Source organism: Lutjanus erythropterus, chromosome 15, assembly GCF_056507025.1.
Source record: "Lutjanus erythropterus isolate fLutEry1 chromosome 15, fLutEry1.hap2, whole genome shotgun sequence".
NCBI classification, from domain to species: domain Eukaryota; kingdom Metazoa; phylum Chordata; class Actinopteri; order Lutjaniformes; family Lutjanidae; genus Lutjanus; species Lutjanus erythropterus.
In genome coordinates, this window is record NC_139331.1 from 425,329 (window position 1) to 452,572 (window position 27,244).

The 27,244-nt window shown below is 40.5% G+C and overlaps 1 long non-coding RNA gene and 1 pseudogene across 1 annotated transcript; both read right to left on the bottom strand.

Moving 5' to 3' along the window:
- Positions 1 to 6,358: 6,358 nt before the first annotated feature.
- On the bottom strand, positions 6,359 to 8,814 carry LOC146313717 (uncharacterized; annotated as a pseudogene).
- Positions 8,815 to 16,239: 7,425 nt separating this feature from the next.
- On the bottom strand, positions 16,240 to 17,775 carry LOC146313718 (uncharacterized). Its single transcript, XR_014771940.1, has 3 exons — positions 17,465 to 17,775; positions 17,286 to 17,350; positions 16,240 to 16,880 (listed from the first exon to the last, which is right to left on the bottom strand). It is a non-coding gene; the product is annotated as an uncharacterized LOC146313718 (long non-coding RNA).
- Positions 17,776 to 27,244: the final 9,469 nt, after the last annotated feature.

A 27,244-nucleotide genomic window follows, 5' to 3' on the forward strand; every position in this document is an offset into this window, starting at 1 on the left:
GATGTTTCCCTGCTCCAACACACCTGATTCAAATGATCAGCTCATCATCAAGCCTCTGAAGAAGTCTGACAACAACCTGATCATTTGAATCAGGTGTGTTGGAGCAGGGAAACATCTAAAACATGCAGGACAGGGGTTCCTGAGGACCAGGGTTGGGCACCACTGCCCTATAGTGTATTTGGCAGGGTGCCCTGCCCTGCAGGGGCTGCTGTTTAAAGGGCATGGCCAAACTCATACCAAATGTTCAGGCCTGGACCATTAACTTACATGTGAAGTTTCAGGCAGATGCGACAAAGTATAGTGAAGTTAATGCTAATTTCTCATGTTTGGCGAAACATTGACTTTGCCGCTCTGACACAAAAACACCATTTGACGATATGTCACCATTTTCATAGTATAGCATTATCAAGGTCTTAAGGCCTCGCTGACCAAATTTGAGTAAGATATGGTGAACGTGCTCAGAGCAGCACCTCAAACTGTAAAACATGTCATTTCCTGTAGCCACCAGGGGGCGCTATAACAATTTCGGAATATTTTCATATATGTGTGTTCAGGGCGCAACTATGATCTAACATGTGAAGTTTGGTGCAGATTGGACTAGTTGTGCTAAAGTTATAGCAATTTCGTGTTTCATGGCGAAACATCAATATTTGTTACTCCACAGCAGGCACGCCCTTTAACAATAGTGCGATCTTTTAATAACTTTTGATCACAAACTTCTCTAGATGATACACAGCAAATTTGAAGTTTGAAGTCGGATTAATCCTGTAGGAGGAGTTCGTTAAAATATGAAATTTGCGAAACGCCAAAAATGGCAAAAAATGACCACAAAATTAAAAATGGCCAAATTCCTGTTGGGTTTAGCCTATGGTTGCAACAGACTTTTTTGTGCGTCTGGTTATGTTCTACATGTGTACCAATTTTCGTGCATGTCGGTGAAATGAGCCGTCGGGGCTGCTGTTTAAGGGGCGTGGCCTAGCCATTTTGGACCTCCCACTGCCGACAACCCTAAAATATGAAATTTTTCGCTGGGACTGATGCGACCACCAAATTTGGTGAGTTTTTGAATATGATAAAGCCCCTAAATAAGCGATTAAGTTTTGAAATAATAATAAGAATAATTTTTACAGTTTCAATAGGGAAAACCCCACAGAATTTGCTCTAAATTCTTCCCTACTGGACACTGGCAAAACAAATATCAGATTCTGGACATTCACAACATAAACAGTTCTCTCTCTTGCATTTTGTTAACATAGTTTTTGGTCAAAACATATCAACTCTCTTTTTGTTTGCATGAAACTCCACGTGAGGACTGTTACGTAAAACCATTTTGGACCAATCAGTTGTCATTCACTGGAACTGGAAGTTGCAAGCCATTGGCCTCATTAAGCTATGAACAACAAACACTTTCTGAGATGTCATGAAACATTTGTATTGATAAGCTCTGGCAAGGATTATAAAAACTGACTAATTTAATACTTCCTCTGGGACTGTACATTCTATCAGTGTGCATTCATACTCATTTGATACATCACATTTCCTGTATGGTAAAGTATGCTAAATGAACACCCTCCACCTTGTTTACCAATTCTGTCACATCTGACCAGTGGTGGACAGTAGTGAAGTACATTTACTTGAGTACTGTACTTAAGTACATTTTTTGAGTATCTGTACTTTACTTGAGTATTTGTTTTTATGGAAACTTATTACTTTAACTCCACTACATTTCAAAGACAAATATTGTACTTTTGACTCCACTACATTTCTAGGAAGGTTGTTGTTACTTTTCGACTAAACTTTGAAGTCAGCTGTTGCTGTTTTTTCTTTTCTAAAATGCAACTGGTCACATGCTGTGTTCCTCACAAAAGGAAACCAATCACAGTAGCTCCTCTCAAATGGGATTGATGTAAAAGTGGAAATGTGTCATTCAGGCGCTCTGTAACAAGAACAAGCAAGCTCTCCCTCTTTCATTCAAACAAAAAGCGGTAATGGTGACGGCAGGAGAAAGACAAAATGAAATCTCAAGATGTTATTATAATTATTCATTATTCCAGGTAGCTTTTAAAGTTGGATTGTTTTTATCGGGGTGAAAAATACCACATAATTCATGTATATACTGCCTCTGAAGACAGAAAGAAATCTCAGTTATTTAACAGACTCGGAGAACTCCTTACAGTTAGCTTCAATCTAATTTTATGATGTGATTTTAATACAGTTACATCAGAAAATGACAATAGTTGTCCTTTTTGTTTTTGATTGTAATTCTATGCTGAAGTTTTTATAGGTGTTTCTATAGACTTTGTGTAGCAGAGTGGTTCTACAAGCAGGTCAGTGCATCATTAGGTGGTTTCGGAAAGTCACAAGGTTCTGTAAATGCATCATGAAAACAATACAGCATGTATTGATATTAGAAAATGTACTTTGTAATTTGTACTTTTGAATACTTAAGTATTTTTAAAAGCAAGAACTCTAGTACTTTAACTCAAGTAAAATTTTGACTGAGCAACTTTCCCTTGTAGTTGAGTAATATGTGACCAGGAGTATCTATACTTTGACTCAAGTACTGGGGTTGAGTACTTTGTCCACCACTGCATTTGACTGAGCTGTAGCCTGACATGACAAAATCCAAGTGTGGTCTTAACCATGTTTCTTTTATACATATTACATCAGGTATAACTTCCACATCATCTACAACCTTTTTAAACTCTAGCCCATTAGTAATTAAACTTCTGGCGTTCCACTGGAGGATATGGATTACCATGAGGACTCTAATCACCTTGAGACAGACCATCATACTTGGAAGGATTCAACATCTCATGAATCAGTATCAGTATCTCTATAGCTCTCTCTCTCTCTCTCTACAAAAGTTTTAGAACACCCCAATTTTTCAATTTTTTTTTATTGAGAATTATGCAGTTTAATGTCTGTAGGATGAATTGCTGACCAACTACATGTATACCAGAGGTTACTGCATGGTGCTGCAGAATCCTTCTTCCAGTCTTCAGTAGTCCATTGGCAGTGTTTCATGGCCCAGGCAAGCCTCTTTTTCTTATTCTGACGTCTTAGCAATACCTTTCTTGCTGCAACTCGACCTGTCAAACCTGCAACTCGAAGTCTTCTCTTCACAGTTGAAACTGAGACTTGCTTACGACCACTATTAAGCTGTGCTTGAAGCTGTTGTCCTGTGAGCTGCCTATCACACAAGCTGTTGACTCTCAGAAACTTTTGCGATTCTGTTGTGGCTTTGGGTCTGCCAGACCTCTTCCTGTCAGAGTTTCCCCCAGTGTCTGAGTGCCTTTTGATGGTGAAGGAAACTGTACTAACTGACACTTTGACTTTCTTTGCTATTTCTCTGTAGGAAAGACCTACATTTTTAAGTGTTATGATGGTCTGTCTCTCTTCCATTGTTAATTGCCTTTTTCTCGCCATTTTTATAGCAACACACTACTTTCTGCAGTACAATACTGTTCAAATAATGCTCATGAGGACATGGTACCACTGTGTGTTCCAACACTATTTTTATGCAGACAGAGGGGGTTGTAAGGAATCAAGAAAAGTTGGGACACCTCTAGGAATTGGTAGCACCAACTTTCAAGGCTTGATCAACCTCCATTGCTGCAGAACATCTTTAAGTTGTTAACACATTTCTTGTTCCCTGAAAAAGGCCTTTTTGTATAATTCTGAAATGTACATTATTTTTCAGTTTTGGGTAGCCTTACCTTTTTTTTTTTAACCTCTGGCAGTTCACCACTTACCTTTGTACCATTTCAAGCTATTCATTGGACTTGAACTGCTTGAATTTCAATAAATAAAATAAAACTGGAAAAATTGGGGTGTTCTAAAACTGACCAGTAGTGTGAGTGAAAATATGGAATGAAACTCTGAATATATGGAATGAACCTTGAATATATGGAATGAACCTTGAATATATGGAATGAACCTTGAATATATGGAATGAAACTCTGAATATATGGAATGAAACTTGAATATATGGAATGAAATCTGATGTCATCCTACTGGCACCACCTTGTGTTTTCAATGTGTATTATCGCTTAGCTTGATGCTAACACATAATGGGAATTACCATTAACATGCTAACACATAATGGGAATTACCATTAACATGCTAACTGAAATTAGCATTGTGATCATGGTAAGATTTTCTAAACAAACTTCACTCATATTTGACTTCACATGATAATCAAAAAAGAACACGTGTGCTCATACTGTCAGTCATATATTCCCTCTGTGGAAACAAACTAACAGCTGCTGACTTAAACTCAGTCTGTTCTTCTGGCTTCAACACTCCACACTGATCAGCTACAGCAGCCTCAAAGGGTCAAAAGTGGCTTTAAATACAAGGTGGAGACATTTGAGAGGCACTTTTAGAAAGTATTGTATTTACCGCTTAGCAATAATGCAGCTTAATTGAAAGTCATGAAGACTGACTGATGTGATGTAGTCTATGTTTATACATCCCATAGAAGTATGATGGAAAAAGGAAAATCCTGTAATTCATCATAATGAGAAGCATTCTCAAAATAATGAATAAGTATTTCAAAATAATGAGTATCTTAAAATAATCACTCAGGAGATTGTCTCAGAACAATATTTTTTTCAAACTAGTGTACCAAGTAATTACTAAATCGTTATTTTGAGATGCTAAATTATTTTGAGATAATAAATCATCGTTTTGAGATAACTTATTTTGAGATACTGCTTTTTAGACAAATTGTTAATAGCTAATGCTATAAGTTATCCTCACCATCCAAAAAATATGAATATTGTGCACCGTTTAGTATGATGTCTTTATATAAATTGACGTTCTCTCAGCACGTTCCAACTGTATGCTTTCCAGTGTTCCTTCAAAACCCAAGTGCAAAACTACAATTTTACTTGAGTATATTCACTAACAAAGACCACGCCAGAATAGATTTGCACATAAATGGTTTATTGGTTATGATGGATGGAGTAGAGCTTCTGGTAGGGGGTGCAGGTTGGAGGTGAGGAGGGAAGGGGGAAGGGGTTAAGGTTTGAGGGATGGACGGATGAGGGTAAAGGGATGCGGGATGAAGGGAGGGGGATGGGGGCAAGGGATGTGGGATGTAGGGTGAGGGATGAGGGTAAAGGGATGTGGGATGGAGGGAGAGGATGAGGGTAAAGGGATGTGGGATGAGGGGTGAGGGATGGGGGTTGTTGGATGGGGTATGTATGGGATGGGAGGAAGCGGTGGAGAGGATGAGGGGTTTGAGTTGGATGGATGGATGGGTTTGGTGGAGTCAGCTGGTAGCTGGAAGACGGAATGGAACCAGGCAGGGTTGAGACTCTGGGTGGGGGTACCGTCTCTCTCGGACTGCTGATGTACGGAGCCCCCAAGAGAGCCTTTCAGACTGAAAGGTGCATATGGGCGTTTCTGATGTCGTTCAGGTCATGTCGGATGTAGGAGAGGTAAGCTGGAGAGGACCAGCGACCAAAAACTTTGATGATGTGATCAGGGATCCCCTGCTTGGATGCGGTTGAGGCGGCTCCGATGCGGAAGGAATGTCCAAAGTAAAGCTCAGGAGATATTCCTGATCTGTACAGGATGTGGCAGAAATGGTGGTGGAACCAGAAGTGGGAGACGGCTTTGCCTGTCTCAGTGAGGAATAGATGATCTTGCGGGGATGCTCGACTGGCTAGTCTTGAGTTGATGTAGTCACATATGGGTTCATATGGACTCAGGTACGAGTTGAGTTGGAAGAGATAGATGAGTTGCGCTGGACCAGACTGGTTTGTTTTGCTGCATTTAAGGTGAAAAACCAGGGTGTCAATGGACTGAATTGTAATATCTGACAAGGTTGCATGTCGCGATGGTTGGAAGTTAAGGGAGGAAGTGGTGAACTCCGAGCAGCGTAGGAAGCTGAAGAAAGCCAGCAGGAACATTGATTCCAGGACCTTGTCTATGGGAGGAGTAAGGTAACCTGAACGGAGTGTTGCAATGCAGCGGGCGAGGAGGTCTGATGTGAGGGGCAAGCATTTTGGTGTCTGGTAAGGTTTGGCCTTGTGAAGGCCTTTGAGTAGCATACTGATGTGGGAGTGAGACAGGGCTGGGCATGGTGCGCCAGAGGACAGTTTAACTAAGAAGTTAATACCACTGATGTAGACCTGGATAGTTGAAGACTTGATACTGAGGATGGAATGGGCATCAGAAATGAAACTGGAGAGTGTCAGGACGTTGAGAGTGGGGAATGGAAGGTTATGGGAGATGTGGAAGGCCTTGAAGCAGTTCCATCCTGTCAGGTAAGAGGAGAGTGTTTGCGGGGCGACGCTGTTGAGGATTGCATTTTGTGATGTGGTTACTAGATTTTCCAGCTGGGGGGTCAGTTGAGGATGGTGGCTGAAAACGGTGGGACAGGGGTTGGGAGAGGGTTGGAGGCTGGTGCCAGTTGTCTGAATTTCTGTAATGAGAAGCAAGAAAGTGAGTCAGCAATTGAGTTCTTATGACCTGGGATGTGCAAAGCTCGGATGATGAACTGGTTCTGGGTGGAAGTCAGAGTAAGTCTCTGCATGAACTGCATGATGTCTAAACACTAGGACCGTCCTTTATTGATAATATCAACAACGGCGCTATTGTCGCAGTGGATGGCAATGATCTTTCTGGACCATTTGTGCCCCCAAAGGATAGCGGCTACGATGAGAGGGTACATTTCATAGATGGCAGAGGAGGGGGTGAGAGATGCGAATTCAGGTGGCCATTTGGCCGAGAACCACCTGCCGTCAAAGTAGCCACCGAAACCGATGGAGGGGGCTGCGTCTGTGAAGAGCTGGAAGTCTTCTGGCTGAGTGATGCGGTTGTCGTAAAAGAAGGAGATGCCATTCCACTGCGAGAAGAACTGATGCCACATTTTCAGTTCCCTCTTGCATGCGTCATCCAGTGAGACATGGCTGTGGAGGGATGGAATGGAGGTGGTGATGGAAAGGAGGTGTGACAAGAAGGATCAACCTTGGGGGATGATGCAGATGGTGTAGTTGAGATGGCCCAAGTGTGAGAGAAGTTGGCGTTTGGTGCATCTGTGAGTCAGGAGGAAAATCGGAAATGAATAAGGAAAGCCGGTGGATTTTTTCAGTAGGCAGGGATGCTTGGAGCAAGACTGAGTCGAGGGTGATGCCTAGAAACTCCAGAGATGTGCTGGGACCCTCTGTTTTCTCAGAAGAGAGGTACTTCGAGTTCATGGAAGGCGGAGATCAGGGTGGAAAGACCAAATGATGGGGGAGAAGAAGGTGGCAGGACTGTGAGAAAGTCATCCAGAATATGTATAATGAATGGGAGTTTGTAGTTGTTTGTCAGGATCCAGGATTTTTGGGCTGCTCTTACACCTGAAGGTCAGGCACACTGCAAAATAGTAAACACCCTTCCAGAGGACACCGAAGAGATGCCAGTAGTCGGGGTGGATTGGAAGGACTTTGAAGGCGCTGGTGATATCCGACTTGGACAGCCAGGCTCCTTGGCCTGCAATGCGAATAAGTGAGATGGCATGGTCGATTGTCGCATACTGCATTGAGAAGTCAGGGCTTGGAATGAGACTGTTAATACTAGGAATGGTGGAACCGTGGGGGGAAGAGAGATCAATAATGAGTTTTGCCCCCGAGTATTTTCTGGTGGCTATGCCTAATGGACTGATCCTGAATTTGGGAAAGGGTGGGGTGGGAAATGGGCTGATCATGAATCCTTGTTCAACTTCCTTAAGTAAAAGTTCATCAACCACTGTGGGCTCAGAAGTGGCGGACTGCAAATTTGTGTGGCATGTGTGAGAGGAGTCTGGCATTGCCTGCAAGCCGGGATGGAAGCCATGGGTGAAACCCTGAACAAGAAAGTCAACAAACTCGCGGTCTGGGTGGTTCTCTAAGACGGAAGCAAGGGCGTTGATTTTAATTGGGGTGTCAAGGTACTTACACAAGCTGAACTTAGTTGGATTATGTGGACAAGTTGGCCTGGCGCGGGCCCCACCACAGAAGGAGCAGGTGTGGAGGAATCTGCAGCTGGAGGCGTTGCATCCGAGGTCGTTAAAGTTATTGCAGATTATCCTCCCACCTTGGTGGAGGACTGGAGGTGGAAAAGAAGAGACAGTAGGAGCTGCTGGACGGCAAAGGCCTGACGATGTTGGAAGTATCGGAGGATGGATGCTGAGAGCGTGGAGGAACGTGGATGGATGACCGCAACCGGGGCTGCTGAGGTGGTGGGCAGGGAGGAGAAGGGGAGGACTCAGGTACAACCGGAATGAACAGGTCCCCCTCGAACTAATCGCTGTCGGATGGATTCAGAAAGAGCTCTTCGTCCATTGTTAGGTAGGTTTCTTTAGCTGACTAGTCTCTCATGGATGTGGAAACAGAGTCAAAGGGTGAGGAAATGGATGAGGTGTGCTTAAGTACTTGTAGTACGGAAATTAATCTGTCTGAGGCGTGGTCTTTGTTCCTGAATCTTGTCATACATATACATATATATATATATATATATACATATATATATATATATATATATATATATATATATATATATGTTTATATGTACACACGTGTGTGTGTGTGTGTATATGTATGTATGCATGTATGTATATATATATAAATAATCAAATCAGTACTAGCTGTGACCACCCTTCACCTTCAAAACAGCATCAGTTCTTCTAGGTACACGTAAGTTGGCAGGTAGGTTGTTCCAAACATCTTTGAAAACTAACCACAGATCTTCTGTGGATGTTGGCTGCCTCACATCCTTCTGTCTCTTCATGTAATCCCAGACAAACGCCATGATGTTGAGATCAGGGCTCTGTGGTGCCATTTTTCTGCACCTCACTTCCTCTGTTTTCATGCATAGTTGAGTCACTTGGGCTTGTTTCCACATTAGAGGTATGGCTTTTTGACTGCAATTCTTCCAAGAAGACCACTTCTCCGTAGATGGGTGTACCTGGGTCCCACTGGTTTCTGCGAGTTCTGAGCTGATGGCACTGCTGGACATCTTCTGATTTTGAAGATAAGTGAGTAGAAAGTGTCTTTCATCTGCTTCACTAAGTTTCCTTGGCTGACCTCTGTGTCTATGGTCCTCAGTGCTGCCCATTTCATTGTGCTTCTCCAAAAGAGCTTGAACAGCACATTTTGAAATCCCAGTCTGAAATCTTTGCCTGGGAGAGACCTTGCTGATGTGTCTTTTTGCTGTGCTCAGTCTTGTCATAGTGTATGATCAGTGGTGGACAAAGTATTCAACCCCAGTACTTGAGTCAAAGTACCAGAGTATTTGCTTTTAAAAATACTCAAGTAATCAAAAGTACAAATTACAAAGTACATTTACTAATATCAATACATTGCTGTATTGTTTTCATAATGCATTTACAGAACTTTGCAACTCTCTCAAACCACCTAATGAATGAATGAGCCTTGCTGGATTATGTATTTCTTCCTTACATGGATCCCAATTGAGAGTGGATTCTGTAATTGGTTTCCTTCTGGGAGTGTGTGACCAGTTGCAGTTGAGAAAAGAAAAAACAGCAACAAAGCTATGCTATGCTTAGTTTAAAAGTAACAAGTAACGACAACCTTCCTAGAAATGTAGTGGTGTCAAATGTACAATATTTGTCTTTTAAATGTAGTGGAGTGAAAGTCATAAGTTCATTCATTCATTTTCTGTAACCGCTTATTCCGTCGCGGGGTCGCAGGTTGCTGGAGCCTATCCCAGCTGACATTGGGTGAGAGGCAGGGTTCACCCTGGACAAGTCGCCAGTTCATCGCAGGGCTGACACATAGACAGACAAAAACTCACACTCACATTCACACCTACGGGCAATTTAGAGTCACCAATTAACCTAGCATGCATGTCTTTGGAAGGAAGCTGGAGAACCCGGAGAGAACCCACGCAGACATGGGGAGAACATGCAAACTCCACACAGAAAAGCCCTGCCCGAGCAAGCCGGGGATTGAACTCAGGACCTTCTTACTGTGAGATGGCAGTGCTAACCATTGCACCACCGTGCCACAAAAGTCATGTTTCCAAAAAACAAACAAACAAACAAACAAACAAAAAAACAAGTACAGATACTCAAAAAATGTACTTAGGTAAAGTACTCAAGTAAACGTACTTTGTTACTGTCCACCAATGTGTATGACCTGTGGCATGAAACTGTCTTCCACAACCTCACCTTGGTAGCAGAGTTTGCCTCCTCACCCAGTTTTAAGCCTCCTACACAGCTGTTTCTGTTTCACTTAATGACTGTTTCAACCTACATATGAAACTGATGATCATTAGCAGCTGTTTGGTAGAAGTGGTTAATCATACACTTGACTATGATCCTACAAAATCCCAGACTTTGTGTAAGTGTACCTAGAAGAATTGATGTTGTTTTGAATGCAAAGGGTGGTCACACCAAATATTGATTTGATTTAGATTTTTCTTCTGTTCGCTCACTTTGCAATGCAATCGATAAAAATGAACAATTAAATTTTATATTTTTGAAAGTATTCTTACTTTACAGCATTTCTTCACACCTACCTAAAACTTTTGCACAGTACAGTATATATGTGTAAATCAGCCAATTCAGATCAGTCATTTACCACAGATTTAAGGTTCTGGAAAAGCTTGAAAATGCAAAGTGAGGGAAACCTGTGAAAATATCTTTGAAATTCTCTGTCATCACTGGCCACCAGATGGAGTCCTTGACTCAGCACAAAACCTGGCTTCTGTCTGCTCAGTCCAATCTGTCAACTTTTCTTGTTTTTTATAGAGCTGAACTGCTGTAACTATACTTGTCTGACTTTAATGCTGCTGCTCTGAGTAATCCTAAACCTGTGAGCTTACACCAACTTGATGATGATCACTCATCTAAATATTAAACATTCAGGGAGGTGCACATGAACACACATGTGTCGGATTAGCATCAAGCTTCTTTTCAGAAAACCTCACTCACGCCTGAATCAAACTGAAGGAGATAGAGAGGGTTAGAGTTTGGAGTTCCTCAAAAGAGAAATGCCATGGTGAATATGAAACAGCAGTATGTAGCTGTGCCTAACTTTCAGGCTTGTAGCCATGACTGCTGAGTGAGGTTGACAAGTGTTGGACTAATTGGATTGGAGGGTAATATTACATCAAAAGACGTCATCCGGTCTTTTAAAATGGCTGTAATTAGGACATTCTTTGACTCGGACACAGGGGAGATTATGGAGGAGCAGGAATCAGAGTGCATTACAACCACCCTGGTGACAAATGGTGATGCAGGTTTTAGGGGAAGTTTCAACTAAAAAAGTGTTCATGAAATGTTTGTTTGAAAATAGAATTCATGCTCATAGATATGATCAGAAACTACAGTTAACAATTCTTCAAATTCAAAAGATAATTCAGCCCAACCCAATCTGCTATGAATTACATTCATGTGCCACTGTTAAGTGCATAATTCTAATGGCAATTAACAATGAGACTGTAACAATAATAAGACGAGTGATTGCAATAGAAAGTAAAGCATGCGGTTGGGGTTCTGGATGGCTTTTTATGTTTAATACTGGCAGTCTGGATTCATGTTTTTCCCTATAAGACAGCATTTGAAATTGTCAGTATTGAAAGCCACTATGTGCACAATTAAAGCTTTCTGAATTTTTGTCATTTCTGAGCTATGTATGAATGGAATACACTCCTCAGACACATCACACAAGAAGACAGTAAAACTCGGATTAAATTATTACTAAAACAGAATCTTTTGAATAGAGATTATGTAATGTCAATGTATGAATAATGCCTGTGTGTATATATACATATGTAAATTTAAAGTAAATTAATTTAATTGTACCATTCTTGATTGTTATAATTATTATTATTATCACATTTTATTATTATTAATGATTACTCTCCCACCAGATATGTGTGCTGTGCGTGCTGCTCGATTATTGCTATTATGGTTATTGCTTTGCTATAGTTGTTGTTGCTTTGCTATTATTACTATTATAATGATGGTACTGGTGGTAATGGTACTGACAAGGGTATTAACAATAACATTGAAATTATATGGTTGTGATGATGGTGATAATGATAATAATTACTGTTAATATTGTATATAGCAGGGGTATTCAACTAAAATTCAGAGAGGTCCAGTTAGAGAAAATTTACTAAAGTAAAGTCTGGAACATTATAATGTCTAACTTTATGATTTAGAGTGATATATACTGAAGTAGTGTAGTAGTTGTATCAACGTCTACATCAGGGGTGTCAAACTCATTTTGGTTCAGGGGCCACATACAGACCAATTTGATCTCAAGTGGGCCGAAGGAGACAGATATGAGGTCAGTGACGGCATCTGCTATAGAGGAGACCAGTGATGACATCAGGTAGGAATAATTAAACTAGTGAGGCCACAAAAAACTAATTAATATGTTACTTAAACTAAAAGTCTGCAATAAAAGTCTTATATTTTATAAGTCCATGAATAAATAAGATTTATACACGTAAACACTGAAGAAAAGGGGGGGGTGGGGGGTGGGGCTGTAATGTGTCTGCATACCCCTCAGAAAGTAGGTAGTTGCGCCCCTGCCAACATGCCACCTTTTTCTCCTCTTATGAGTTTGCACGTCTGTATTTAGTCATCAAAAATACCAATAAGAATACTATTAAAGTACAACAACAGCAATAAAATGTTGATTTTTCAAAAAAAGGAAACAATAACATGCAAAATTTTAAAATTGTAATTAAGTAAAAACACTAATTCCACAATGTAAAAATACCTAAGTAAAGTATCAGAGTATTTTTTCCATCACAGCAGGTCAGTGATCAGTCAGTGTCAGTGTTTCAGTGACTCTCTGTGGATCAGTGAATAGTGTTTTATTTATGGCGGCCCGCCACATTAAAAACAACACCACGACATGATTTTCTATTTTTGGAGCTGCGCACCTTTTCGGTCATGTCTAGAAGGTAACTCTTTATTTGCACAACTCACGAGACGCGAGATTTGTGTTCGTTATTTCCACTAAAATAATCAAACTCGCGCAATCTTTCACGGGTCTAGGGTTCCCTTCTAGACATGACCCTCTCTGTCTCTCTGTCAAACTAATGACAGCAGACTGTCTGTAAACAGCACGTTACACTCTGCAGTGTTTCACACAAAGACTTTATTTGTGTGGACACCCAGGTTTGATTTGTCACCAATTTTGGCATTTTTATTTTTTTAGTGATCAGTCTGCCCTCCTCTCCTCCCTCACCTGTTCACTCTGCTGTGAGAAGATCTGAAAGTTTCTCAGAGAAACACAGACTTTCCTGTTTTACGTATAGGCCTCATACAGTTGTTTAATTTTATAAGTGCATCTGGTTGGTGTCGATGTCATTAACCATCACGTTAGTTTCTGTTGTAATAAACTCCATCATTAACAACAGTCTCCTCCACACGCAGCTTCTCTGCAGTTGGTCTGTGCGTTTCCTGATCAGATAAACCAGCGGCGGAAAGACTAGAAAAGTTGTGCCAGTTAAAATAGAAGCGTCCCGTCAAATTTTTAAATCTCAGGCTGTCTGCCTGTTAGGAACTAAGGGTACATAGTATACAACCCTAACCCACATACTTTTTTTTTTTTTTTTTACATGTATTAAATCTCATTCACATTACACACATTAAATAAAACATTGGAATTGTGAACAAATAGCTTTTTTTTAAATACACAAATAAATTCATATTCATACAATGTTTAAAATGTGCAGTTTTATGAAATGTAAATAATCAAATATTTTTGATCTTGTTATAAATATATACACATATATGTATATATGTTTATGTACATATATATTATATTAATTATATTAATATTAACCAACACAGACACTGAAGATTTTGTTAATTTATACACCAATCAGGCATAAAATTATGACCACCTGCCTAATATTGTGTTGGTCCCCCTTTTTCTGCCAAAACAGCCCTGACCCATCGAGGCATGGACTCCACTAGACCCCTGAAGGTGTGCTGTGGTATCTGGCACCAAGATATTAGCAACAGATCCTTTAAGTCCTGTAAACTGTGAGGTGGGGCCTCCATGGATCGGACTTGTTTGTCCAGCACATCCCACAGCCATCAGAGATTACCGTTTCCATGAAAGGGTGTTCATGGTCTGCAACAGTGCTTAGGTAGGTAGTACTTGTCAAAGTAACATCCAGATGGAAGGTTTCCCAGCAGAACATAGCCCAAAGCATCACACTACCTCCACTGGCTTGCCTTCTTCCCATAGTGCCATGTGTTCTCCAGGTAAGCGACTCACACGCACCCGGCCATCCATGTGATATAAAAGAAAATGTGATTCATCAGACCAGGCCACCTTCTTCCATTGCTCCGTAGTCCAGTTCTGATGCTCATGTGACCATTGTTGGTGCTTTGGGCAGTGCACAGGGGTCAGCATGGACACCCTTACTGGTCTGTGTCTATGCAGCCCCATACACAACAAACTGTGATGCACTGTGTATTCTGACATCTTTCTATCAGAACCAGCATTAACTTCTTCAGCAATCTGAGCAACAATAGCTTGTCTGTTGGATCAGACCACACGGGCCAGCCTTCGCTCACCACATGCATCAGTGAGTCTTGGCCGCCCATGACCCTGTCACTGGTTCATCACTGTTCCTTCCTCGGAACACTTTTGACAGATACTGACCACTGCAGACCAGGAACACCCCGCAAGAGCTGCAGTTTTGGAGATGCTCTGACTCAGTCATCTAACCTTTACAATTTGGCCCCTGTCAAACTCACTCACTCACTCACTCCTGCTTCTAACACATCAACTTTGAGGACAAAATGTTCACTTGCTGCCTAATATATCCCACCCAGTAACAAGTGCCATGATGAAGAGATAATCAGTGTTACTCACTTCACCTGTCAGTGGTCATAATGTTATGACTGATCAGTGTATCAACACAGTATAACCACACACAAAACATGTATTTTTCCTCTGGTCTGTGCTATTTATGTCTACACTCTACAATCCCCCGAGCCCAATTGCAAAGCACAACTCCTGAATGGGATTTTAGGTGTTTTTTTGTTTGTTTGTTTTTTTGTTTTTGTTTTTCTGCAACCAACAAATAAATGAAAACATGGTTGAGTAAGGCTCATGGCACCAACAACTGGGGCAGATCTACTGGTTTCATAATGAAACATAATTACATATGGTTGGGCCAGGTGAGTGGATATACAGTGAAGCCAGTGCAGTTGTGCTGGGGCCCATGTTTTTTGGGTGCAGTGGGAGTAATGTGTTGGGGGGAGCATGGGCCCTTGTGAGTAATTCCGACACATTACACCTATGTTCAAAGTAGAAATGTATTTGGTATTGTTAGGAATAAGCAATGGTTTTACAAGATTAATTGATTCATTGATTGTTAATTTTACCAATGATTGACTAAGGAAAATGCTTACAATTTGCAACCAGAGTTCACAGTAGTGATGGGAATTCTGGCTCTTTTTAGAGAGCCGGTTCTTTTGGCTTGGCTCACTCAAAAGAGCCGGCTCTTTTGGCTTCCAAGTGGCTCATCAGATTTTTTGTTGCTTAAATTAATTTATTACCAAAAATAATGTAAAATTGTGTGTAAAATGACTTAGTAATGTAATAAACATACATTATATGAAATGTTTATTATTTATATGGCTTTATTTATATACTCAAAATACTCAACATGGAGGAGAGTGCTTTCTGTGTAACTGTAATATGTAACATTGGACATATCAGTCTTTTAATCTGTCAACAAGCAGATATTTAATATCTGATAATAATAAAGGTTATATATGTGACTTATCAGAAAAACAGTTACAAAGTGCTTTACAAGGCAGATAAAAGAACAGATGTTACATGTGACAGAAGGGGGACCTCTTCTATTTTAACTTCAATCAGCGATAAAGAACACACTTTATTACTTCAGCTATGAACATGGTCTGCAGACTACAGGTAACCTAGAGGTGATCTAAAAGGATGTTAGTGTCTCTTCTTCTACTCTCTCTCAAGTCTGGTGAACACTGTCCAACTTGACTGAAGATTTTCGTCACCATCTCTTGCTGCCGCTGCCTGATCTTGTCTATTTTCCAGGCGTGTCGCAGTTCATCTTGAATGAGCCTATTTTCTCACCTTTCCGGTGTGTTGTCTGTAGCATCTAAGCAATACCTAACAAGAGTTGATGAGTAGTACTCACTTGCCTAGGGATAGATGGACCAGTAGGTTCGACTACAGGAGCTCAGTGGAGTGTTCAATGAGACTCAGACAAGAGAGCAGGTTTGAATTTATGCCGGCTTTTAGTAAAAAAAATAACAAACAATTTACAACACAAGTTGTTATTACTCAATAATACCAACAAAGAAAATTTTTAAAGTTTCAAATTGGCCAATGTTCCTATTTTGGGTGCACCCTTGTAAGCTGAATTTTATGCATCAACCTTATATTCAAGTCACTCTTATCAAATTCACAGTTCACAATATCCAAAAGATACCAGGTTTAATAACAAACCCCATTCATCTAAGGAGGATGTCCTTAACATCAACCACCACTATACAGTTCCTGAAACTGAGGAGGTAAGTATGCTGGATTCAGTGCAAAGTGCAGAAAAAAGTCAAAACAAAGGGGTAAGTCTAAGTCCACAGTTCCTGGGATGTCCAAAAGGTAAGTATGGGAATTCAGAGTTCAGGAAGAGAGTGGGTAAGTATGTGGGGGAAACTGCATAGAGGGCTGAGTGTGATGATGTCTACCGATACTGGGCCTACCGCACGGGAGAGTGCAGTGGAACCTGTCCAGTGACCACAGGGTATCTTTGGTCTCTCTCTCTCTCTAGATCCAGGTGGGAAGGCTCGCCATCTATCTCACTGGCTGGGTCCACACGAAGAAACAGTCCAACATTCACAGAGAAAAAAAAAACCTGACCTGTCAACAGACAGGATCAGAAGAAAATCATGAGTTACCTAAAATGTAATGTCCCTTTCAACTGTAATTGCATCATGAAATATTATATTTTTTTTCTTGTACTGACATCAACTTTTAGAATTGATACCGACTCTTAAATCATGAAATTTGCAATACTACACATTTTTTAGAATTCTTGCAGACACATCCTTTAACAGTGAAAACTGTGGATGTAACAATTTTAGCTGCCATGAACAACTCTTTACAAGTGCAAAATAAAATGACTTCAATCCACTCAATAAACTTGGTAAATAAACCATACATTCGAGAACTATGCATAAAGTATTACAGAACAGCACAATCAATAACCCAGTAAAGTGCAAATTAGAATGAAATTCCTCAGTGAAAAGAAAAAATCATGCTCACCGATCTCTGAGCGGGGTCGGGCACAGCACAAAATATGGCAGCGCCCAGTAGGTCGCGGGGGATTTCTAAACAAACATATAGCAAAGCCTTTTTTACTGTTCAATCACACCAGATAAGTTTGCTTCATGTTCCACTGAATTACAATAAAATACACTGTTCATGAACCGTATATTATTTACCTTGCTTCTCGAGGCAGTAAGGGATGAAAACCAACAGAAGTCTCCGTACTCAGCCGACGTGGGCGGACGAGAGCTAATTGCTTAGTACGCAAGCTAGCGCTAACTACAGGGAGCTAACAACTTAGCCGCAGCTACAGAGTTGAATAAACTCACGTGGAGTCACTTTAACCAGCGACCACTTAGGCAACAGTTAAGTTATCTTCAGTAGACACTGTCTTAGTTTTATCACCTGGTTTTCATTTGTCCCTTTTTCATGTACTTCACTTTTTATCAGCGCAGCTCTGACACCATGCTCTCTGGCTCTGACTGCACACCGCTGACACACAAACATGTGACTCGTAACGCTGAACAGGTGGGCGGAACTACCCGCTGTGAGCTGCTTTCTGACTGGTGGAAATGACACCATGTCACCTTGTTCACTATAATTTCTACTGGATGACCTATCCATATAGAATATTTGGTAGAAGGATTTACAAAATAAAAGCAGAAAACATAAACAACTGCGTTAGTCTTTTTCTGAGAAAATTTACTGAGATGTAATTTATTATTTAATTGTCCCTTTGTTTTTCAGCCTTATTTGCCTATGTCCAATTTATCATGTGGGTTACATGTCTCTCCCCGTTAGTGCATGTTCTTTCGCTCTTGTCTCCCTCCTGTTCCTGTGCTCACTGTGCTGTGTCTGTAACCCCTCCCCTCCCCCTTCTACTCAGTGTATACACACACACCACCACACATCTTGACCAAGCACGTGCGGCTTTAACAGAAAAAAAGAGGAGAAAAAACAAATCGGCTCACAATCAAGAGCTGGTTGCCGTCATTCACTTCAAAGAGCCGGTTCTAAGAGCTGGATCGTTCGTGCGCGACACATCACTAGTTCAAAGAACTCACATTAAACACATGCAGCTTTGTTATGTATTTGAGTGTTGATGGAGGAAACATGATAGCTGTAAACACACTGGGCTATATTGTATTGTGTATGTACTGTTGTATGACTCTTTATGCACTGACAGAATTGTATGACTCCATGGTCTTATGAAAGCCATTCAGAAACCTGCTGGATGTAGTTATGGCACAGCTGGAGTGGGAGCAAGCTAAACAGCTGCTTAAGGCCCTGTGGCCACTACTCATTACAATCACAGCTCACTTGAGGCAAGACTGAGAGCAGCATCAGAACTTGACTTGATGAAAATTTATTCTTGACCCTGGAATATTTTCCCCAGCAGTGAGAGTTTGCCAAATTGTCATGGAGATGGCTCAGCTGTTATCATGTGACTACCAGAGGCATCCCAGTGGGGCTCCCTAATACAGCTGACATGTCAGAATATCTAACTGGAGTCTTCAGGTCAGAGCTGGCCTTACCTAATATGGCCCCCTAGGCGAGATTTTATGTAGCGCCCCCCTCCATCGGCGATTTACATACCTGCTACAGAGATATAAAACTGGTTATTTTCTGATAAGCATACCATGTTGAGGCTAATGCTCAGAAGCAAGTTATCAACTGAACAGTACACTGTGCTAAATAACTGACGCAGTACAACTGATGCTTCCTTTCATTACTGTATCTTTACGTCTTTCTTTTTCCTGTTTTTCCTCCTCTTCTTCTTTTTCTTCCCTGTGCTCCGGACAATTAGGTCGTTTTGACATGTTTACAAAGTTCTCTGGGGTCACATGAATAAATTTGCCCCTCCCCCCACAGAGAGCAAGCAGGTATCGATTATTTGGGGGGATTATTTGATATTATCATTTGTAGTAAAATTAATTGGGCATTGCTTAACATTTGAATCTATGTTAGCTTTTCCATTTTAAGAGTTAATAGTAATAACTAGTTTTAATTTAATTATATTAAAGGTGGATTTTTTTCCCGATTTTGTGGTGCCCCCTGGAGGCCATGGCACCTTTAGCATTTGCCTATATTGCCTAATGGGCCAGCCAGCTCTGCTTCAGGTCACAAAAAGTCACCACAAACCATTCAACACTTTAAGATCTCTGCTGCTACACCCTAAAGACAGGATGAGCCTGAGAGGAGGACTGGATCATATGTCGACATTAACGTTTTTCCTAGCACAAGAATGACCTGCAAACTTACACATGTAAACTGAATAAAGAACAATATAATGTTTGTTTCTCGACAGATTTGAATGAGTGCAGTTATATTCAAAGATTTATGATCTACATCAGCTGTAAGCTCAGAAAAGGGCAAAAGATCAGGAGAGACAAAAAAATTAAAAGTTGAAAACTAGATAGATAGATAGATAAGAGATAAGACATTGTTTTAGGCCTTGTTACAATTAACTTAAAGTAAGGGTAACAGATGAGGTTAGGTAGTTAGTTGGGTAGGGTCAGGATAAGTGGCTAAAGAATGTATTATGTCAATGACTGTCCCCACGGGGACAGTGGAACAAATGTTTGTGTGGATGTGTGGTTTGAGAGCAGGTAAGAGGCTGCTTACTGAACTGAGCTGTGGAGCTGGAACACAGAGTGGTTGGAAAGAACAGACATTTTCCATTGGATGGAGTACTTGGACACTGGTTTTATAGTTGTTGTTCTCTCTCATTACTTGATTAATACTGAAGTCTAGCAGGACAAAAAAGAGCCTGAAGAAAAAAAACTGCTGACCTCAGCAGATTTATTTTTTAGCCTAATGAATAAATATGTTTCGGGGAGGGCCAAGCAGGTATTAAACTTCCCAGACTGCCAAAGCATGAATTTTACTGCACTTTCAAACAATGTTTGATTAAGTGTAACTCAATAGGTATGCCTCTTTATATTAACTGGTGCTGTATTTCAATCCCCCTCCCTCCAAACACAAAATTCTAAATAAATGATCTCACCAAAACGTGGTTATTTTTAAGACCTTTGTATTGTAGTGCAACAATAAAACACACCTCTCCAGTTTTTGCACTTTGTCTCTAATTTTTTCCTCTCCCTCTCAGAGCATTCTTTCTCAAAACACTATCAAACTCTTTCTTTTTGTATTTGTTTCTCTCTACTCACAGGAAGTTCTTTTTACAAAATAAAATAAAAAGGACTTCATTGGAGCTTTGGAAATGATATGACGCTACATGTAAGATGGAATAAATATTCAAACATGACATACTGGTGATCAAAGAGAGTACTGCTTAAAATTGAAACAATAAGTTACCACAGAGAGCAATGCAACACTAGCAAGAAGACATCACTGATGTTTGTGTGTGTGTTTGTGTGTGTGTGCTCTTCTACAATATTTTTCTTTGACCATGTTTATCTACTAGCTATAAGGCACTGTAAGGCAAACTATACTACACAATCATCAGCTGATTTTGGCTCCTGTGGTTCTGGTGCCTCAGGAGGGTGATGCCAGTTGGACTGTCCTATACGGTGGGCTAGAGCAAGACAGCCCACCAGATACCAGGCTAATTACCATGAGATTTGGTGCAGATGTTCATTGCTACTAAGGGTGTTTTAACACCTACTTTGTTTGGTCTGGTTAAAGCTGACTCTGGTGGGGTGCCCCTGTGGCTCAGTTGGTAGAGCATGCGCCTCACATGCTGAAGCTATCAGTTCTCTGCAGTGGTCTCCAGTTCAATTACCACCTGTGGCCCATCAAATAAAGGCAAAAATGCCAAATAATAATAAAAAAAATCTTTAAAAAAAGAAGACCATGGTACGTTTGCCCATTTAGTGCACTTCGTTAAGGCTAGTGTGAAAGCTGTCAGCTGATCCCTGATGCACACCAAACAATAGAGGCCCTATAAAAAGGTGTGTTTCAGTCTGTTTCCACATCGACTCTGGTGTGGCGTTTGTGGTGTGAAAGCAAATGAACCAACCACAGGATTTTATGATTAGAATATGTGATGTGAGCATGATTTCAAAAGCTAAATTATTAATAAATCCATCATCTGATTGTGAAATCTGTTCAGCAGGTGATAGTATAATTGATCTTTTTAAGGCATTCATTGCCTATATTTATAAAATGACTTTAATAACACGTTAAATCTGCTGTGTTTGTATTATACTTTGTTTGCTGTGTCTGATTGAAAAGTGATCCCACAGTAACACAACAGCATGTCACACACATGAAAAAGTTGGGTCTCTCCCTTTTTTGACTCTGAACAAGAATAAAGAAAAATCCTGGTGATTTTTGATTATTCTTTCCTTGTCTTCACATTTTTTCTGTAAACTCAATACATAAATAAAGACATGCAGTAGGTGTGGCAGACACAGCACTGCAGTGAGCTGTCTCTGTGTGAGCACTACATAAATAAAAATAAATAATGCTTATAACTGGGAATTCTTTTGCTTTTTTAAATATTTTATTTTCAAATTTTTAGGTGTATATTCAAGGAAAAGAAAAGAAGGAAAAAAAAAATTAAAGCTGCAAGCAGCATTGAACGGGCCCTTGCACCCCCATGCTACTCGGGGCCTATGGCAGCTGCGACCATGTTGCAGGAGGTCAACTGGTTCATGAGGTGCTCAATTTTCACATGCATTAGACACCATAGGAAGAAGTTCGATGTCACTTCCTCTTGCCACTAGGTGGCGTTATGACTATGTCTCCTGGTTGTTAGGTAGATGTGTTCAGGGAGCAACTGTTATCAAACATGTTTTTGGTGCATATCAGAGCATCTACACCCAAGTCAGTGAAATGTGCCATGGGGGCCTGCACTTTAGCCTGCAATGTTGTGCCAAAACTTCCTGTGTTTTGGCACAACATTGACCTTCACCATGCCGTCAGGGCATTGCCATTCAATGATACATCACAATCTTCACAATATAGCATCACCAAGGTCTTAAAGCCTTTCAGACCAGATTTGAGTTGGATATAATAATAATAATAATAATAATAATAATAATAATAATAATAACTTTATTTATATAGCACCCTTCATACATAACATGCAACTCAAAGTGCTTTACAATGTGGCATTAAAAATGACAACATAGACAAAAACAGACACGACAGAAATACATAAAATCACAATAATAACATAAAATCAGAGTAAGAAATTAAAAACAGGCATTAAAAGACATAGTGGAGGATCACAAAGAATGAGGACAAAAAAAATAAGAATAAGTAAATGAATAAATAGAAAATAAAAAATAAAAATAAAATTGATTCTTAGTAATATAAGGTCCATTAAATAAGCGGGCAAATGCAGATAGCAAAAAAATGACAGACCAGGGTAGAAATATATTACACTAACTAAAGGCTTGCCTGAACAAGTAGGTTTTCAGCTGAGTTTCAAAAGTGCCAACAGAGCTTGCATGTCTGAGGTAACTGGGTAGAGTGTTCCAGACTGTGTGTTTCCCCACTTGTTTTGTGGGCTACCTTAGGAACATTTAAAATACCAGTGTCGGTAGACCAGAGTGCTCTTGTTGGTTGATATGGAATTAAAAGTTCAGAAATGTATGAAGGTGCTATATTGTTAAGAGCTTTGTATGTGAGTAAAAGAACCTTAAAATCAATTCTAAAAGAAATGGGGAGCCACTGTAGGGAAGCTAAAATAGGAGTAATGTGCTCTCTTTTCCTTGTCCTTGTTAAAAGTCTAGCAGCAGAGTTTTGGACCAACTGAAGTTCTCCAATCAGTCTCTTTGGTAGGCCGGTAAGCAGTGCGTTGCATTAGTCCAAACTGCTAGTGATAAAAGCTTAAAAGATTAAAGATTTCCTGAAAAAGGCATGACTTTGGCAACATTCCTCAGGTGAAAGAATGCTGCCTTGGTCACTTTGCTAATGTGGGTTTCAAAGCTTAAGTCAGAGTCCAAGATGACACCAAGACTAGCAACTTGTGATTTGGTTTGTTGAGCCAAGTTTCCAAGTGTGTTAAAAACTGCCTCTCTCTTGCATTTTGGCCCTAGCAGCAGTATTTCTGTTTTATCTAATCTATCTATTCAATTTCAAAAGATTGTAATTCATCCAATGTTTTATTGCTTCTAGGCAGACAATCAAAGAGGGATAGGGCATTTGGGTTGATTGGCTCAACAGAAATATACCTTTGGGTATCATCAGCGTAGCTATGGAAATTTATGCTGAATTTGTTAATAATGTGACCTAATGGGAGCATATATAAGGAAAAAAGCAGGGGACCAAGACAGCTTCCTTGTGCGATGCCAAAGGGTAGATCAGGGGTCTCAAACTCGCGGCCCGTGGGCCAATTGCGGCCCGCAGGACGATAGTTTGTGGCCCCCGCCTTAATATGAAAGTTTAATGTTAGTGCAGCCCGCGAGTTTGATATGTATGGCACTTTACAGTGTTGTGTGCGGAGCTGAATGAACCTACCAATCACGGTGGGGTATATGGCTCTCGGGGGCGGGACATCAGCCGGGCTTGATGCAAGCAGAGAAACATTTCTCAATGAGTGAAAGTTACAGCAGCATTGCCATGGAGTGTTTTCTTCCGTACCTGCACAACTCTCGCGAGATTTGTGTTCATTATTTCTACTAAAATAATCAAACTCGTGCGATCTTTCGCGGGTCTAGGGTTCCCTTCTAGACACGACCCTCTCTGTCTGTCAAACTACAGACAGCAGACTGTCTGTAAACAGCACAATGTTTCACTCTGCAGTGTTTCACACAAACACTTTATTTGTGTGGACACACAGGTTTGGTTTGTCACCAATTTTGGCATTTTTATTTTTTTAATCAGTCCGAGAGGACGATGGTATCAGTGATTGATTAGTGATCAGTCTGCCCTCCTCTCCTCCCTCACCTGTTCACTCTGCTGTGAGAAGATCTGAAAGTTTCTCAGAGAAACAGACTCTCCTGTTTTACGTATAGGCCTCCTTATACAGTTGTTTAATTTTATAAGTGCATCTGGTTGGTGTCGATGTCATTAACCATCACGTTAGTTTCTGTTGTAATAAACTTTGTCATTAACAACAGTCTCCTCCACATGCAGCTTCTCTGCAGTTGGTCTGTACGTTTCCTGATCAGATAAACCAGCGCCAGTAAGACTAGAAAAGTTGCACCAGTTAAAATAGAAGCGTCCCATCAAATTTTAAAATCTTGATTTATTGGTTATAGGTCCGGGTCCATATAGGACGGCGTCTAGATCCAGACTCGGACCACGGTCCGCTAGTTAGGGACCCCTGAATTATAGGGTCGCACCGTTATTTGTGGGTCATTGTTTTTTATTTGCATCGAGCTGTTTGCATTGCCTCACACAATGAACATTACATATATTTCTATATGATGTAAAAACAAATGACACCAACAACAGCACGGTGTCATTTCCGCTTCTATTTCCTGTAACAACAGCACGGCGGATAACAGTCCGTGAGCAGTCGCCTTTTTTGCGCTCGCTATCCCGGTACTTTCTACCATCTACAAATGCCATGGTGTTCATGTCATCATGAAAGACATGAACATCAAGTGTAAAAACAAAGGAGACTGCTACCGGGCTTTTATCCGCCGACCGCCGTGCTGCGGTTACAAGAAAAAGAAGTGGAAATAACATTCTCCATGCGTTGAAACGTTCTCCGTGCGTCGGCTAAACGCTTGATTGAAACTTCAATGCAATAATGACACCAAGTGAAATTTATTTTCTTATTAATTCTTAATTCTTAATTTGTTTATTTATTTTTTCATCTTATTTTGTGTTAAAAAAATAAAAATAAAGAGATTTGAGAAGATTGGAATTTTTTTTAACAAAGCATTTCTTGTGGAAAATCTGATGCGGCTCAGCCTCACCCAGACTCTGCCTCCAGCGGCCCCTGGCTAAATTGAGTTTGAGACCCCTGGGGTAGATGGTGTTTTGCAGAGACATGATGACCCATACTGACATAAAAACTACCAGTTAAATAAGACTGAAACCAGTCTAAAGCGCTGCCAGAAAGACCAACCCATCTTTCAAGATGATTGATTAGTATCGAATGATCAGTGGTGTCAAATGCTGAGCTTAGGTCCAAAAGGATGAGGACTGACACTTGATTCAAATCAGTAGCACGTCTGAGGTCATTCACTATTTTGATTAGAGCCGTTTCTGTGCTATGATTGGACCTAAAACCAGATTGAAACTTCTCAAACATATTGTTTTCATTGAGAAAGTTGTTGAGTTGATTAAAAACTACTTTCTCCAGGATTTTACTCATGAAAGGCAGGTTAGATATTGGTCTATAATCACTGATATTGTCTGCATCAAGATTTACCTTCTTCAGTAGAGGCTTCACTTCTGTTGTCTTAAAGGTATTGGGAAAGATGCCTGTTTGAAGTGAAGTATTCATTATCTTTAATATGGAGGGATACAAGCTGTTGTATACGTTCTTGAAGAGTTTGCTAGGGACAGGGTCAAGACCGTAAGTGGAGGGTGATGTGCCAGTAACAATGTTAAGAAAGTCAGTATAGGAAACACTAGCAAAACCTCTAAAGACAGGGGAACAGCCACGGGGTGTGTCACAAAGTTTATGATTTGTACCGCTAATGCCCGACCTGATTGAGGTGACTCTGTTTTTAAAAAAGATAGCAAACTCCTCACATGTCTTGGCAGAAGCCTTCATGGGGCCAGAGGGAACCTGATGTAGAAGTCTACTGATGGTTGAGAATAGGACTCTAGAGTTTCCACTATTCCCGTCAATGATCTTTGAGAAATGGATCCGTCTCTGTGTGCAGACATTTTTGTTATACAATAAATTTTTTTCTCTGAGGATCTTGTGGTTACCTCTAGCTTTGTTTTTCTCCAGGTTCTTTCAGCTTTCCTACATGACTGCTTTAATGCACGAATATCTTTATTCATCCAGGGCCTTGGTTTATTGTAAGAATGTTTTAAAGTTTTCATAGGGGCTACTTTATTCAGTGTGTCAGTCAAATGACTATTGAATGCATCTACCATTGCATCTATAGGATGATTAACAAGATCTTGATCTAGGGAGTTTGCAAGCTCAGCAAATTGTAAGTGTTGCTTAAAATTCTTCTCTTAATTGTGGTTTCAACATTATGTCTTATGGTATTCAATGAGATATTAAAATATTCACAGTAGTGATCGGACACATTTATATCACACACCGATAGATCAGTAACAGAGATTCCCCTGGAAATAACTAGATCCAGTGTGTTACCATGCTTATGGGTGGGGGCAGTAACATGCTGTTTAAGTTCAAGGCTGTCCAAGATATTGAGGAATTTTTTGGTCTTTGGGTCAGATGAGTTATTGACATGGATATTAATATCACCATTTACAATGATTCTATCATAGTTTGTGATAATAAGTTCTGTAAACTCAGAGAGAAAGCCTATCCACTGTAAGAATGACTATCATTGGCTTAGCCTTTACAGTAAATGCAATGTTCTCAAATGAGGAAAAATCACCAAGGTTAACTCTTGCACAGCTGAAGCTGTTTGAAAAAACAACAGCAATCACACCCCCTCTTTTATTCTCTCTAACTGAGTGGAAGAAGCTGTAGTTTGGTGGCCAAGTTTCAATAAGGACAGCAGCACCATCAGAGCTAAGCCATGTCTCAACAAGAAATATGAAGTCAAAACACATGTCGGAGATTAAATCATTAATCGTAAAGGACTTTGTGGTGAGTGATTCGACATTAAGTAAGGCCATGTTAGTTGTGGCTGGAACTGGCTGTGATTGAATTTGGCGAGGTACAGCAACAATATTATTTGGATGTCTGTTCTGTGTACGTGCCCTGCACCTAAATTGTGATCTCTGACTTATAATTGGAACAATTGGCATGGAATGCATCTGGGCACAAGGGGGAGCTATCAAGCCTGTACCTTGATTAGGTGATGATGAGGGCGGGGTGGGGAAGAAGTCAGCCTGACTGGAAGTGACCAGTGTCGAGACAGAGTCTCTTTGGT